General features: G+C 32.4%; 1 protein-coding gene across 1 annotated transcript in view; it reads left to right on the top strand.

Annotated features, from left to right (window-relative positions):
• LOC147078188 (uncharacterized) overlaps window positions 1–14,261 on the top strand; it is a 1,208,676-nt gene that overhangs the window by 785,213 nt on the left and 409,202 nt on the right. The window contains exon 4 of the mRNA XM_085961301.1: window positions 10,911–10,952. The gene's annotated coding sequence lies outside the window, so the exon portion shown is untranslated. The remainder of the gene's footprint in view (window positions 1–10,910; window positions 10,953–14,261) is intronic.

The following is a 14,261-nucleotide window of genomic DNA, read 5'->3' as shown; positions in this document are numbered from 1 at the left end:
TCGCCATACATTTAATTCTTTCACTGTTATAACGAGCAACTTATCGGATATACCGAGCTAAAATACTGTTAATGTGTCGACCGTTTTAAAACATTTCGACCCTAAGCAATAAAATCCGATTGGACAGGATGCCGCCGGGGTCGGATTACGTTTATGACACTAGTAAAGTGTCTAAGTACCTACCTTATTGGTGTTTCACCGACAATAATAAAAAAGTATCCACGCATATGGTTGAAAAATCCAAGGTTTGTGAAGTCCGTAGGTACCTACCAGCGTTAATTACAATAAACAACTTCTTTTGTAGTTTATGAATGCCATGCTCGTTTCGGGGATTTTTACGATGGTTTCCAAATTTTTTATTTTCGGCTTTTTGTGTAATGTGACATGCTCATTTAAAAATACCTATTCTCTGATATAACGAGTAACGCTTATAACAAGCAAATTCAGTCGGTCCCATCTTCCTCGTAATAACCAAGTTCGACTTTATGTTGTCTTGAAATTTAATTGTATTCATCAACATAAAATGTAGCTATACAGGTTGATTGTAATCAAGACGTACTTTTCTGACATTTCGTGAATACCTACAGTTCTAGGTATTAAATCTAATCGAGTACACATTTCTGTTAAACGTGACAAAAAAATACTTTTTCATACATTTTTATAAATTTCTATGCCTAAAATGTATGGAGAAGTTTTAAAATTTTGGTGGCGTATAACAGAAAGAGTATGACAGAGCCAGTGCCTGTCTCGCAATTATTTCAGTCTGGTGTTTTTTCTTTTCCTTCTGTTGTTTTTTTTTATCTCCATACTTTTATGTGCGCTATTTTTGCGTATTCAGACATATCACATACTTTTTTAATCTTTATTATATTATTATATTATAGTCAGGTTATTTTTTATATTTTTTAATGAAAATATTTTTGTTTTTCATACGAACAGACAAAATAATTTTTTTTATAATCTATGAAGAACTAAACACACACTGTAAACCCAACTTTATGCATGCCATTTCGTTACTTTTACATTCCACATATACGTTACCACCAATATAGTTTCGGAGTGGAAGTAACGGATTCTGTTTCAGAAGTGTTTGAAGCCAAAATTTAGCTTAGTTTTATTGTTAAACCTGCGATATGTTTTATTATATCTGTAGTATGAAAGATAAGCTCCATATGTGTAGTATGTGAAATAGAAATATGTGTTTTCTTACCTTATAAATCGTGGTAACAGTAGTGGAACTTCTTAAATGACCAACCCAGAAAGCAACCTGTTCCGATAGCGATACCGACACACACCAACAATTTAAAGTGTACATGGCGATCAGTGTTATACAAAAATGTTGCTACATTAAAAAAAAACATATTTATAGTGAAAATTTTTCGCCTTCATGCTAAAATCGTGGTAACGGAATGTGGAGTTCCACTTTTTCAAATATCCTGGGACACACTTTAAACGTGATTTTTTTTCAATATTGGTACAAATTTACGAAAAAACTATAAATTTTCCAAAAATATATAATGTAAGCTGTTGAAAACACTACGAATTTAATTTTACACACTCAAAATTAATGACGAAATCAGACTTTGTTTATTTGAATTTATGGGTGGGACATGGTAAAAACGCACTACCTTTCGATCTAAATAATCAATTAAAAATATATACAGGTCAGATAGTTGTATTTAACTGATTGAATAGAGTAAATTAATAAATTTGCATGTTAAAAGTACATAACTTTCCAACATTTTATAATATAATAACTATGAAAAAATCAATCAAAGTCATGGGACATGCCAAAAACGCAATGTACAAACTTTGGCGAAAATGCCCAGATACAGGTTGGTATATAATTATTGGGGTGGTACAACATAAAAAGCAGCTCGTCGATAGTTTTGATATACTTGTATAGTTTTAAACGCCAAGTTAGAATAAGACCCGTTTCACACTGGACACATGTGGCTATATTCAGTTATATACAATGACATTAATATGGACGAATCATCTGGGAATAAAAATGACACTCACTTTTTTGTCGAGTCTGCCGAATGGCATAATCTGTTCTTACGCCATTACAATAAAGGTGATATTACTATAAATTCCCGATGCTTTTAGTCGGTCTGCCGAACGGTTCAGTTCGAACGGGTTCGCTCAAATGAACATTGACACTAGAAACACTATTCTAACGCCATAACAATAAAGGTGATTGAATTGTATTTCAATACAATGCAGTTCCACCATGAATTGACAGTTAACAAAATAAAAGAAAATAAAGGTCATATTGCTATAAATTCCCGATGCGTGATATCGCATAATGGAAATTGCGTGACGTCTACCTATACATGCGCGAATGTCGCTGTGCGTGAATTTAATTGCTAGCTACTGTATTGAGTGCGTTGTCCATTAATAATGTCATTGGTTATGTATGTGTAAATGCGGAATCTCGCCGCGCCGGTGGCGCCACACAGGTATGTCGAGTGGCTGCATTTACACAATATACCTGAAGAGGCGCGTTCAGACGGAGACACGAGTGTCTCGTTCGTTTATAAATGTAATGGCATTTCGACACACCGGTGGCTGGACGCAGGTGTCCCGTATGAAACGGCCCTAAGATAAACATTAAAAAGATTTTGATTTCTAAGTTTGATGTAGTAATCATACCATTAAAAAGAAAAACATGGGAATACTAAATACTCTTCCTATGCTTTGTAATTCCCTAATGAATCTTACAAAAAAAAATTACATAGCCTTTAAACATGTCATTGATTGTCAAACGAGGAGTCTAAAAAATGTTGAACGACTTTATAGGTTAATCATCAATAAAACAGATAAGTTTACATGGTGGAATGAGTGGACCTACAAAAATACTAAATACAGTAAAAATAAATCCAGAAACTAATTTGTTTTCAAAGAATGAATAATAATTGTTGTAAGCATATGAATATTACAGCCGGCATGTAATAGCGGTTGTGTTTTTCAGCTCAGTATCAACTTCATTTTACGGCCATTGTGTCTTGACCCTATGACAAATTTTCCATTATAATATAATACCTACTATCTTCCTAAATATTATATTATAAGATGTCATTGTTTCCAGTATGTTTATTATAATGGTTAATATATGGACACGGAAAACAAGGCAACATAGATGCCACAGAACAGATTACTAAATAGAATTCAGATAAGCTATACCCCAATACACTACATTTTTAAGCAGGGTTATGAATGTGTGAGTGTCCTTCTAAAATGAAGGACGCATTATATACATTTTCAATTTAATTTATTTCAGTTTATTTATTTTTAACATATTGTGGACATTACTAAATATAAGTTTAAGACGTTCACAATATGACATTTAGAAACAAAGAAATATAAAACAGTATTACAAAAAAAAGATATCAGTATAGAGATAGATAGTATGTTATTAAACAGTAAAAATGTGTAAATACAAAAAATATAAATTAGATAGGTAGGTACAAGGAAGTACACCGGATGAGTTAAGCAATATGCAATATTGTGCATTGCAATATTCAAAAACACCAATATTGAATGAGCGTGCATAAACCAAGAGCAGTTGTCAGAACGAAGGACAAGCTTAGAATGAAGTATTCTTGACACATGTTTAAGTTTATCCCATATTTTTCCACTCTCGATATCGGTTGCCTGTTGTTACTCCACACCCGTTAGGTGTTTCAGTTCCCATTTATTCTGTATTTCCTGGTAGATGCTATAAAGCTTATCGACTGAAGGTGGTACTTGATGGAATTTGAATTTAAATTCTAATGGATTTAAGTTTTTTACTATGCCATTTGAGTCGTTTTTTGCAACCCGGGTAGGTGTATATTTGCCTTTTGGTGAGTGTACACATTGCCTGAAGATATCGAAAGGCGAAACCCGGGTTTCAAAAAACTACTCGAATGGAATAAAAAACTTAAATCCATCAGAATTCCTTATTTACTTGTAATACAAATAATATATGGAGACGCGCCTACATTTCGTATATACATTTACGTTTCGTTGTATTATGCACATAAATCATAAAAGTTTCTACTGACATTTAGTTAGCCACAAATTGTGGGTTGAAATATATGGTTAAAATTATCTACTTATTTTAATGCCCACTCTTTGTTTGGAAAAATTTGCTTTCATGTTCCTTTTAATTGACTCCTAGAACTCCAGGAAATAGTCATGGAAACCCGTCAAGCTATAAGCACCAGTATCATTGCAGTTCATTGTTAAATGAAGGCGTCCCCCGATATGGGGTCTATATAATACATCATGTGAAAAAGTGATTTTATTGATTCAAACGGGTCTATATAGCATTGCTCACGTTATTGGAAAGTTTTATTATTTTATCTGCCACAGTTTTTGAGATATTAGCAATACTAAAATGCTTACCGTAGAAGAGGGGTCTACATGATTTATTTTATTATCAAAAAAAAAATGGCACTGATAAAGAGTGCTTTCATGAACATAATTATTATCACAGATATACTCCAAAAGTCCGAATGATCGAATAAAACGTTTTTTTTCCTCTTTAGAACAATTTTGTTTTTGCATATAGACCCCTTTTCGGGGGACGCCTTCAAATATGTAATTATTCCAACATGTTTTTATTTATATTATAATGGTCATCAGTTTTCATTCTTGAATCACCTCACACTGCAATCGATTTTCATTAGTGTAATGCAATATGGGTCATTTCATCGTCGGGCAGTGAGATAGAATCTGTTTAACTGTTGAAATTGATGAACGTTTTATCTATTAGGAAACATTAAGGGTAGCGTACATAGTATTTGCGCATTTCTAGTAGATTAACATCACTGTTGGATTAATTTAATTCACTTTAATGATAGCTCACCGGAATTCGACGTCGACTGTTCGTCATAAAGTAATTTCACTACAAGGTGCTACTACCTGCCAGTGTTGCCAACAACTTGACAAAAACATGTCAAACTGGTACGAAAAGAAGCTATTTGGCAGGAAAAAATGCTAGATTTTGTGAATATAAAATTGCAAGTAAATTTACTTATTCTACGCCAGGATGCATACAAACACTTACTAATTGGTCATTCTTATACCGGTTCGCCGATCGCCGCATCCAAATATCTATGCGTTTCGTAGATTACACGCGACTGTCGTCATATGAAACACCGGATCGCAGTTCTTGGAAGTTTTGATTTTTGCTGTGCGGCAGACAAGGCAAGTTTATATGTGAGAGCGGGCTTAAATTATATGATACCATTTCGCTTTTGTTTTAAGTGTTAAAGCATGTTGTTTTATTTCTATCGCTACTAAAATAGGTACCGACCTACCAGCATTAAGTACCAAAGCATCTGATAGTCAGAATTTTGATGCACATGAAAATAAATAAACTGAATATCTAGCGCATTTTTATCACATTTCAAACTGTTGGAGGCATCAAAAAGTGCTAGCAAAAACTCCACAAGCTAAATGCGTTTTTTGCATTTTGCAAGAAAAACACTGGCTAGTACTCATTTCTAGCTAACTTTTCCAATAGATTCGTTTTTTCTAACAATGACAATAAAATTTGTAGTGTGCAATTTTAATAAAATTTATCCTTCATAAGTACAAAATATATTCGTACTTTGCCAAATTCCATTACCAATAGAATTTCTCATTTAGTCTGAATGCATATTGGTTTCACTTTTTCGGTGTTTTCTATTTCACTTTATTAAACTATTAATAACAAGCTCGGCATTTCCAGTTGACAGTTTTACGCCATCAATTATTCAATAGACAAAATAGTCAGTTGAAAACTTTATAATAATAATGTTAATGCCTATCCAAACGGTAAATAAATATTTCGCTTTCTGTCAGCTGATGGACGATAAATTATTAAATATCTCAGTAGCAGAAGTCAAAGTTTGTATAATAATTTTGATATCGGCTTTTGAAGTGATCAAAAACTTTTAATGCGGCCGCCACAATTCGCTTCGGAGCTTTTGTGTGAACTTATTCATGAGTGAGCTTTTTGCTTTTTAAAGTATTAAAGTAGGTACCTAATCTTAAATATCGTAATATAAGCATTTTGAATTGTATTTATACTTTTTTGTTATTTTTGAATTTAAAATCATTCTTTTTTAATAATAAATAGACTGCTAAAATAACTGTTGGGTTCTTCGTAGGCATTTCTTTCTCAAAACATTTTCCGAGTGTTTTTCTCGCTAATATCCTATATTATATTGTCTTCTAATGTTAGAACATTGTTAGGTATGATAGGTCGCCAAAAAGAAACATTATTATTATATTATCATATTTTGGACTGCATACGATATTATATTTTAATTCCAGGATATTGTCACCGTTTGTATTTTTTTAAGTTTATTGTTGTTGCATATTTCACAAATGGATTAATACAACAATCCACCGATGTGTTATTTAATTAGCTATACTCAATAATCGCGAAGTATTCAAACTATAAAAGAAAAACTCCATTTTACTTTATTAAATGTGTAGGAAAATAGAGAGGTTAATACACAATTATTATTTTGTAATAACATATGGAATATTTTGTTTCTCCCATATTACAAAGAGTTAAATTAGGCATGCTAATAGGCATTTTAATAAACACGTGAATCTATCCGAGTGTACAAATCGTACTTCCTATTTTGAGCTACGAGTATCTACGCATGGCCACTAATGTGATGAATAGACTCCGGTCAGCCGGAGTCTTTTTTTTTGGGGACGGACTCTAATATTACAACATTTTTTAATTAAAAAATGCGTTAATAATTTATGGAACCTATGTTTTTCAGAAAAATAAGGTGTACGATGTAGTAGGTACAATGAATTATGAAATAAATATTATTGTTATAGTATCTTTATGGATACCGAGGAATTTTCATTATATAGAAGCGATAGTATTAGTATAATTTAGTACCTACTTATTTAGACAAATTATTGAAGAATACAGTCACAGTAGTTCATTAACTATTTAATGTGATCTACGGTGGGGAAAAAAATAACAAGTATGTGAGAACTTCCAGAGATCATCGCATCCGAACTGAATGTGTGAATTCAAAAATGGCAGTGATTTTACTTGTGCATGCGATGCCATCATCGCACTCGATTCTACATTTTGTGCACTGTACTATGTATTAACTGAATATATTTGTGATGAATGATTTACATCGCAATTGAATATAACGCAGGTAGCTTAGTTGGCAGAGCACATTGGCGCGAATCCAGTGGGCGCAGGTTTGTATCCTGCTGGGCATCGTATTATTTAAGATCTTTTCAGTTTTCTTTGATGTGTTATCTTGTAACTATCTTAAATTAAAAATGTTACATTGTCAAATCTTGTGAATTATTCGTTGAATAAAAAAATAGTTCATTGGATGATTTATAATTTTCTAAAGCTCTTATTGTTCATTTCGCATATTTATTTGTGGTATATTAAATATCTACTTACTTATACATAGGTATGTAATATTATATCTTTGAATTCCTTACTTATTAACTTAAAAATAACAAAAAATGGATGAAATACTCATACTTATAAAATATATTATATCACTTCAAGTACCTACCGATAACAAGGGCTGCGCGACTTATCAATACTCTCACTAGAGACGTATACATGTTGCATTGTATTAGGTATACTTATAAATTGCTTCACTTACCCTTATTCAAATTACATATCATATTGTGAACGTCGTGGATTAATAATTCTTTATGTATACAATATCCTTTAAATAAAAAGTAAAAAGGGAGTTAAGTAAAACATTGTCTTTATGGAGCTTTCTATATTCTGACTGAATTGTCTAAAACAACTGATTTAAGAACAGTACGCATACCTAAAATAATGATAGTTAGATGGATACCATTTTCAGTCCTAATTTGAAAACATATATCTCTACGAAGTGCAAGTTATACCTACCTATTAACGCACCCTTCTTTACGAGGAATAATTATTATTGTTAGTCCATTCGCCCAACCCACCAACTTCATTCAATAGATCGAGTAGGTACACGCTGAAAAACAATATGCATTATTTTTCCCATCTGCCGGATTGAACCCACAACCCAAAGTTTCATAGATGACTACACTACATCAGCCGCCGTGTGTACAAAATCTTGTATTTCGATAAAAATATATACTATATTGGTGTATACCACAGCTGATGATGATAAATAATATTGTATTGAAAATAATTCATTTTAAAGTTGTTCACTTTCTTCATTCATGAAGCGATTACAAGCAATTCAAAATTTGTCATCGATAGAGAACCTTTTTTGACACCTACAGTTGATGAATTTTAAACACAGCAAATTTTTCAGTGATAAAGTTACCCCATCTCATAACGTACATATCTACATAAATCAGTCATTTAATAGATAAGTACAAATATCACCAACCAGTTAGTTTTTTTATTAAAGTTAATTTGTATGTACGGAACAATATGCACCTATATTTTTTTAGTGTTATTCAATTAAAAATGTCCGTTACGATAAAATATGTTGTATATCAAAATTACAAAAGTACAAAAAAATTTGAAACTTTCATATTAAGTGTTTATTAAAGGAATGTGTCTAGATACCTGACGTTTTATATCATGAATCGTTTTTTACACTTTATATGCATTTAAATCAAATAATAATACCTAAATACATGAATAAATGGGCTTGTCTGGAAATCTGTAGGTACATAATATGCAGTTCGCCGTATCCGAAATATTGTATCGGTAATAATATATGGTCGTATATTAAAGACCGTCCAACCTCTTTAGGTCGTATAGTACTGAGATAAAATTCATGTCTAAATAAAACACGGTTCTTGTCGGTTAACAAGAAGCCAGTGGCAAACAAATTTTGAAAATAGCCGATTACTGGATATTTTTTTGTTAGGTTAGGCTTTCATTATTGAATTTATGAATTTTGCCACACGACATCGACTATGAAAATTGAATTAATATTCATATTGAATCTAATAAAATTGGATACCTTATAGTATACGGTCATCTCTTTCCGATAGAAAGCTCACCGCAAACTGTGCCACGGTGAAATGTATTACGTACAATTTACATGTAACCTTAAATGGGACAGGCGGTGACTTTTTTTAAAATTAACGGCAACCTACATTTTATCTACTTAAGGTTTTATAGCTAATTTAATCACGGTACTAAGTAGTAAAGTATGTGGCATTGCGGATTAGTAGCTCTGTAATATTCTAAATCTAAATGTATTAACGTAATATTTATAATGAACGTAAGTGAAAATCTGAAACATTGTTATATTGCAAAACCTTTAGAACAATGCAATTACGGCTGACGCAATACACAATATGTAATAACATGTATTATAATTATTCAAACGAATATTTCCAGAGAACCTATTGTTTTGATACTATACACATACTTGGTAATGGTATCAATATGATACTTTTAGAATATTTCAAGATGGTCCACGGACAAAATCTTTCAATATTTGTAGGTATCTAATAATTAGTATGTGTATGTATAGTAGTTGTACGTACCTATGCAAAAGTTCTTACGAGATATAATTATTAAAACATGTATTTTACACGCATTGTATAAAATGGTTCACTATTGCTTACAATACAATTGCTGCAATAAAAAGAACAATAAAAGTAGTCACCCGAGTATTTTAATTGCTCCCCGCGAACATCAATACTTTGCAATACGCCGCTCAGCTAAAATTATTTTCGCAAGATAATTATGGTAAGTACCTTCGCACCTTCGCTGGCAGAAAAAACAACTGACAAATTGTAGAAATCCATACTAAGAATAATTAGGGCAAAATTCTCCTTAGGATATTGGATTCGTCCACCAATTTAATGTGTTTTTTTATGGGTTGACGGTTAAAAACGTCAACAATCCGGCGTCTAGTGATGAATGACAAATTCTTGGTGAAAGGACAGTGTATTAATAAAATAGAACACGATGTGTATTAGGTACTTATTATGTGGAATAAGTGCTATCTAGCTGAAGTAGAGTATATGTTTTATAACTTTGCACTTTTTACTATACTGATACGCCTCTTTGCCTGATTACCTCGCATAAAATTAGATCGAATTATATTCACTTGTATTAATAACGTAGTAATAAATAAATCAATAGATAATAGGTATATATATAAAAGAGTATTTTTAAAATATATTATTTACATCATTTTCATCATAGAGTCAGAGTGCAAAGTTATGAAGCATCACTACCCGACTTTGCCCGAAGTCGCTTCATTAATCACTATGCATTTATCCTACTTAAAAAAACAATAATAATTACATTCTTCAATATTAAAATATCTATATCTAAGCATACAACATGTCAAAATGAAAATAATTCTGACAGCCAAGTTAAACAAAAGAACATCAAATTAAAATCGAACCCAAAATATCGATATATAAAATATCTGTCGTGAAAATTCAAAATATGGAATTGGCAGGAGAGGTAATTTGAAAAAACAAACTTTGTATTTTTCAAAATATGTAGATGTTAGTTATGGCCAAGTAACAACAGAAAATCAAACAGACATATTTTGACTTTTATAATTATAATATAGCTAATTTACATATGGGCTTTAAGCTGTAGTCACTTCTCGGCTGACTTAATGTCTCCTGAAATTATCTCTACGAATTATTACCAACCGCAGCTGACATGCATTGAAACGTCAGTTACTACGACATCTTGTGGTCAATACAACCGCAAAGCGTGGTCGGTGGACACAACAGTTAAAAATCCTCGTTTTCGATTGACAGTATGCGATCGATTATGACGTTCATAATATGTTTCTTTATAAGACACTGTATAATAAATACATGTAAGTATTATATTTTTTATTTTTAACTCCCAAATTTAGATCAGATTTAACAAATGCGTTTAAAATGATTGAGATTTTTCACATGTTTTAATAAAGTTTTCTTTATTGTTTCAGATTGACAACACGAAACTACTACAATCAACATAGTTTTTTGAGGTAAGCTTTTTTTAATACCTACTTATAAATAAAATTTCCTTATGGACTTTACAATATATTTTATGGAATTTATAAATTTAACATTTTTGATGTTACGTATTAAAAATAAAGAATGCTTAGATCATTAGTCATGAATAAAAAATATTGTTAAATTAAAAATAGCAAGTAGGTATCCTGATGTTATCTATGACATAAACTGAGTAATTTTATTTTACCTACCTCCACTTGGTGTAATCCATATGACCTTCTTAAGATAGAACGTGGTAAATATTATGTCATCATCATCATCAACTGTTGCCGGGGTACACTGTTGGATGAAGCCCTCTCTTAGCTCACTTTTCTCGGTCCCTAATTCTTCGCTGCCACGTACATCCAACGAACTTTATGAGTTTGTCTATCCGTGAGCTTTTAAGGCGTCCCTGTGATCTCCTTGGGTAAAACTGTATGACGGTATTTGTCCAGCTGTTGTCCACTTGTCGAGCGACATATTATTGTATGTTTCATTTACCTGATTCAAATTTAAAATAATTGTTGCACGCAGAAGATGGAAGCTTTAAGAATGTTACATTCTAATTATTGGACTTACATAATTCTTGGAAACACTTCTGAAAAATATATTATAACTATCATTATAATATATTCAAATATATGTGCTCAGAAGTGTTTTCAAAAATTATGTACGAGGGTGGGTCAATAAGTCCTTAGAAAAGCCGACAGGTGGCGCGAATTGTACTGTAAGCGGTTTGTTTTCATGCAGCGGCACTACCGATTCAGTATGCTGCGAAGTTTCAATTAGATCGGTCGGGTTGTTGTGTGTTTCTCGTACATTTAAAAAAAAAATTTGCTTGGTGAAAATGGAAAAATGGAAAATGGAGAAAATTGAGTTTAGAGCTGTTATTAAACATTTTAATATAAAAGGGTTAACAGCAAAGGAAATAAAAAATGAGTTGGATTTAGTTCACGGCATATCTGCTCCTTCACTTGCAACTATTTATAACTGGTTAAATGAATTTAAACGTGGTCGTACATCAACAAAGGATGAACCACGCTCAGGACGTCCTGTAGAGGTGACTACACCAGAAATGATCAATAAAATCCACGATATGGTGTTAAGTGACCGAAGATTAAAGTTGAGTGAGATAATTGAGGTTACAGGGATCTCAAAAGGTGGCGTCATTTCTATTTTACATGACAAATTGGGCATGAAAAATATTTCTGCAAGATGGGTGCCGCGTTTGCTCACAGTCGACAATAAACGCAATAGGGTGGTGGCCTCTAAAGCCCTGTTGTTGCTCATGCAACGCAATCCGGATGAATTTTTTCGTCGCTTTGTGACTGTAGATGAAACATGGATACACCACTATACTCCCGAGACGAAAGAACAGTCAAAGCAGTGGATTGCGAAGGCAAACCATGTCCAAAGAAGGCGAAAACCGTAAAATCAGCTGGTAAGGTTATGGCTACTGTATTTTGGGATGCACGTGAAATTATTTTCGTTGACTATTTGGAAAAAGGAAAAACAATAACAGGGGATTATTATGCATCTTTATTGGACCAGCTATAAAACAAAATTGAAGAAAAACGGCCTCATTTAAACAGGAAAAAAATCCTCTTTCATCAGGACAATGCCCGTGTTCACACATGTTTACGATCAATGGCTAAAATTGAAGAATTGAAGTTCGAATTGGTCGACCACCCACCGTATTCGCCAGATTTAGCCCCCAGTGACTTTTTCCTTTTCCCAAACTTAAAAAAATGGCTAAGTGGACAACCTTTTTTTTCAAATGAAGAAGTCATCGATCGGACAAATGCTTATTTTGAGGACCTTCCGAAAACTTATTTTTCTGACGGTTTAAAAAAAATTGAGAAACGTCTAACCAAGTGTATTGAGCTCCAAGGAGATTATGTTGAGAAATAAAAAAAAAATACAAAAATAAAAAGTGTTTTAATGCTTTTTTCTAAGGAATTATTGACCCACCCTCGTATGTTAGATAATTAGAATGTAACATTCTTAAATCTTCTGAATTATTCGTTGAATATCCCGGTTGAGTTTCGTATTTTTTTCAAACTTTTTTCTATTGGGTATATATCTGAGGTGTTTTCAAGTTATATATGTTCAATATATGGAATGTTACATTTCAAAATCTTGTGAATTAGTCACTGAATAAAAGAAATGTTTTATTAAAAATATTTTTTTATATTTGGCCTTTTCATATAACGTATAAAATTAATACCTACGTTATTATACTAAAGTATTGATCTACAATCCTGTTATGAATTGTGTACAACCATTATGAATCAATAAAACTACCCCAATTTATGAATAGATCCCCAATAGATCGTTTAAAATGGTGCCGTCGTTTTATAAAATGATTAGCAATTAAATTCACGCACTGTGAGTTTTACGTACCTACCTAGAAGGATATGCATTATTATACACACCAAACTCAGCTTTATCTCAAACTCTATTGCCGCTGAATTCATTATGTATTACTGCTTCCTAGATACACCATAGATGCTACCCCAGTAATTAATTCGTCGATAATATTAATGATTTTCAATTAAACCTCATCTCCGAACCCTCCTCGGTAACGCTGCTCGTCAACCCGTCACCCGTGTGACGACGCGCGGTGTGCGTCTCAGCTAATTCATTGCTGTGCATAAATTGGGGGCTCCCCTTAGATTAAGTTTTAAATTAAGTCATACAAGTTTAAATTAAATCGTCAGTCAGTGATGGCAGGTGAAATTTTGTTCTACGGTGGAGGCTAGAGTCAATCTTTGAAGATTACACTGAAAACCGGTTGATTTGTTTGATTATTGACAAGTACCTACTTTCACTTGGGTTTCGTTCGTTCTCAATTTTACGTAATATGTATTATATATTTATTAAACTTTGAATTATTTTCAATGCTAGTGTAGTGCGCCCTGTAGTGTAGGTATGAGTAGACTACAGTGTTACCATCTCCGATATAGTTGGTTTGAATCTGGCAAACTTACATGTTGTTTAGGATGCGTGTGCAATCTGACAGTGCAACCATTTCTTTTATTGAACGAATAATAAATTCACAAGATTTGAAAATGTAACATTACATATATTGAACATACATAACTTGAAAATACTTCAGATATATTATACCTACCTACTAGAAATAACCACATTTGTAAAAAAATACGATGCTCGACGGGATTTGAACCTGTATATGATATGCTTTAACCAATTAAGCTATGAGCCTCCTACCTATTTGCGATAATTTAAACTGTGGGTCAAATTGCGTTATTATTGATTATCGGTTTTTGTGTTTTAGTTAT

This window comes from Rhyacophila brunnea, unplaced genomic scaffold (genome assembly GCF_057557595.1).
Source record: "Rhyacophila brunnea isolate RB1 unplaced genomic scaffold, BYU_Rbru_1.0 scaffold_12, whole genome shotgun sequence".
In the NCBI taxonomy this organism is placed as follows: Eukaryota; Metazoa; Arthropoda; class Insecta; order Trichoptera; family Rhyacophilidae; genus Rhyacophila; species Rhyacophila brunnea.
Note: the sequence above shows the minus strand (reverse complement) of the source record. Positions and strands in the feature narration are given on the sequence as shown.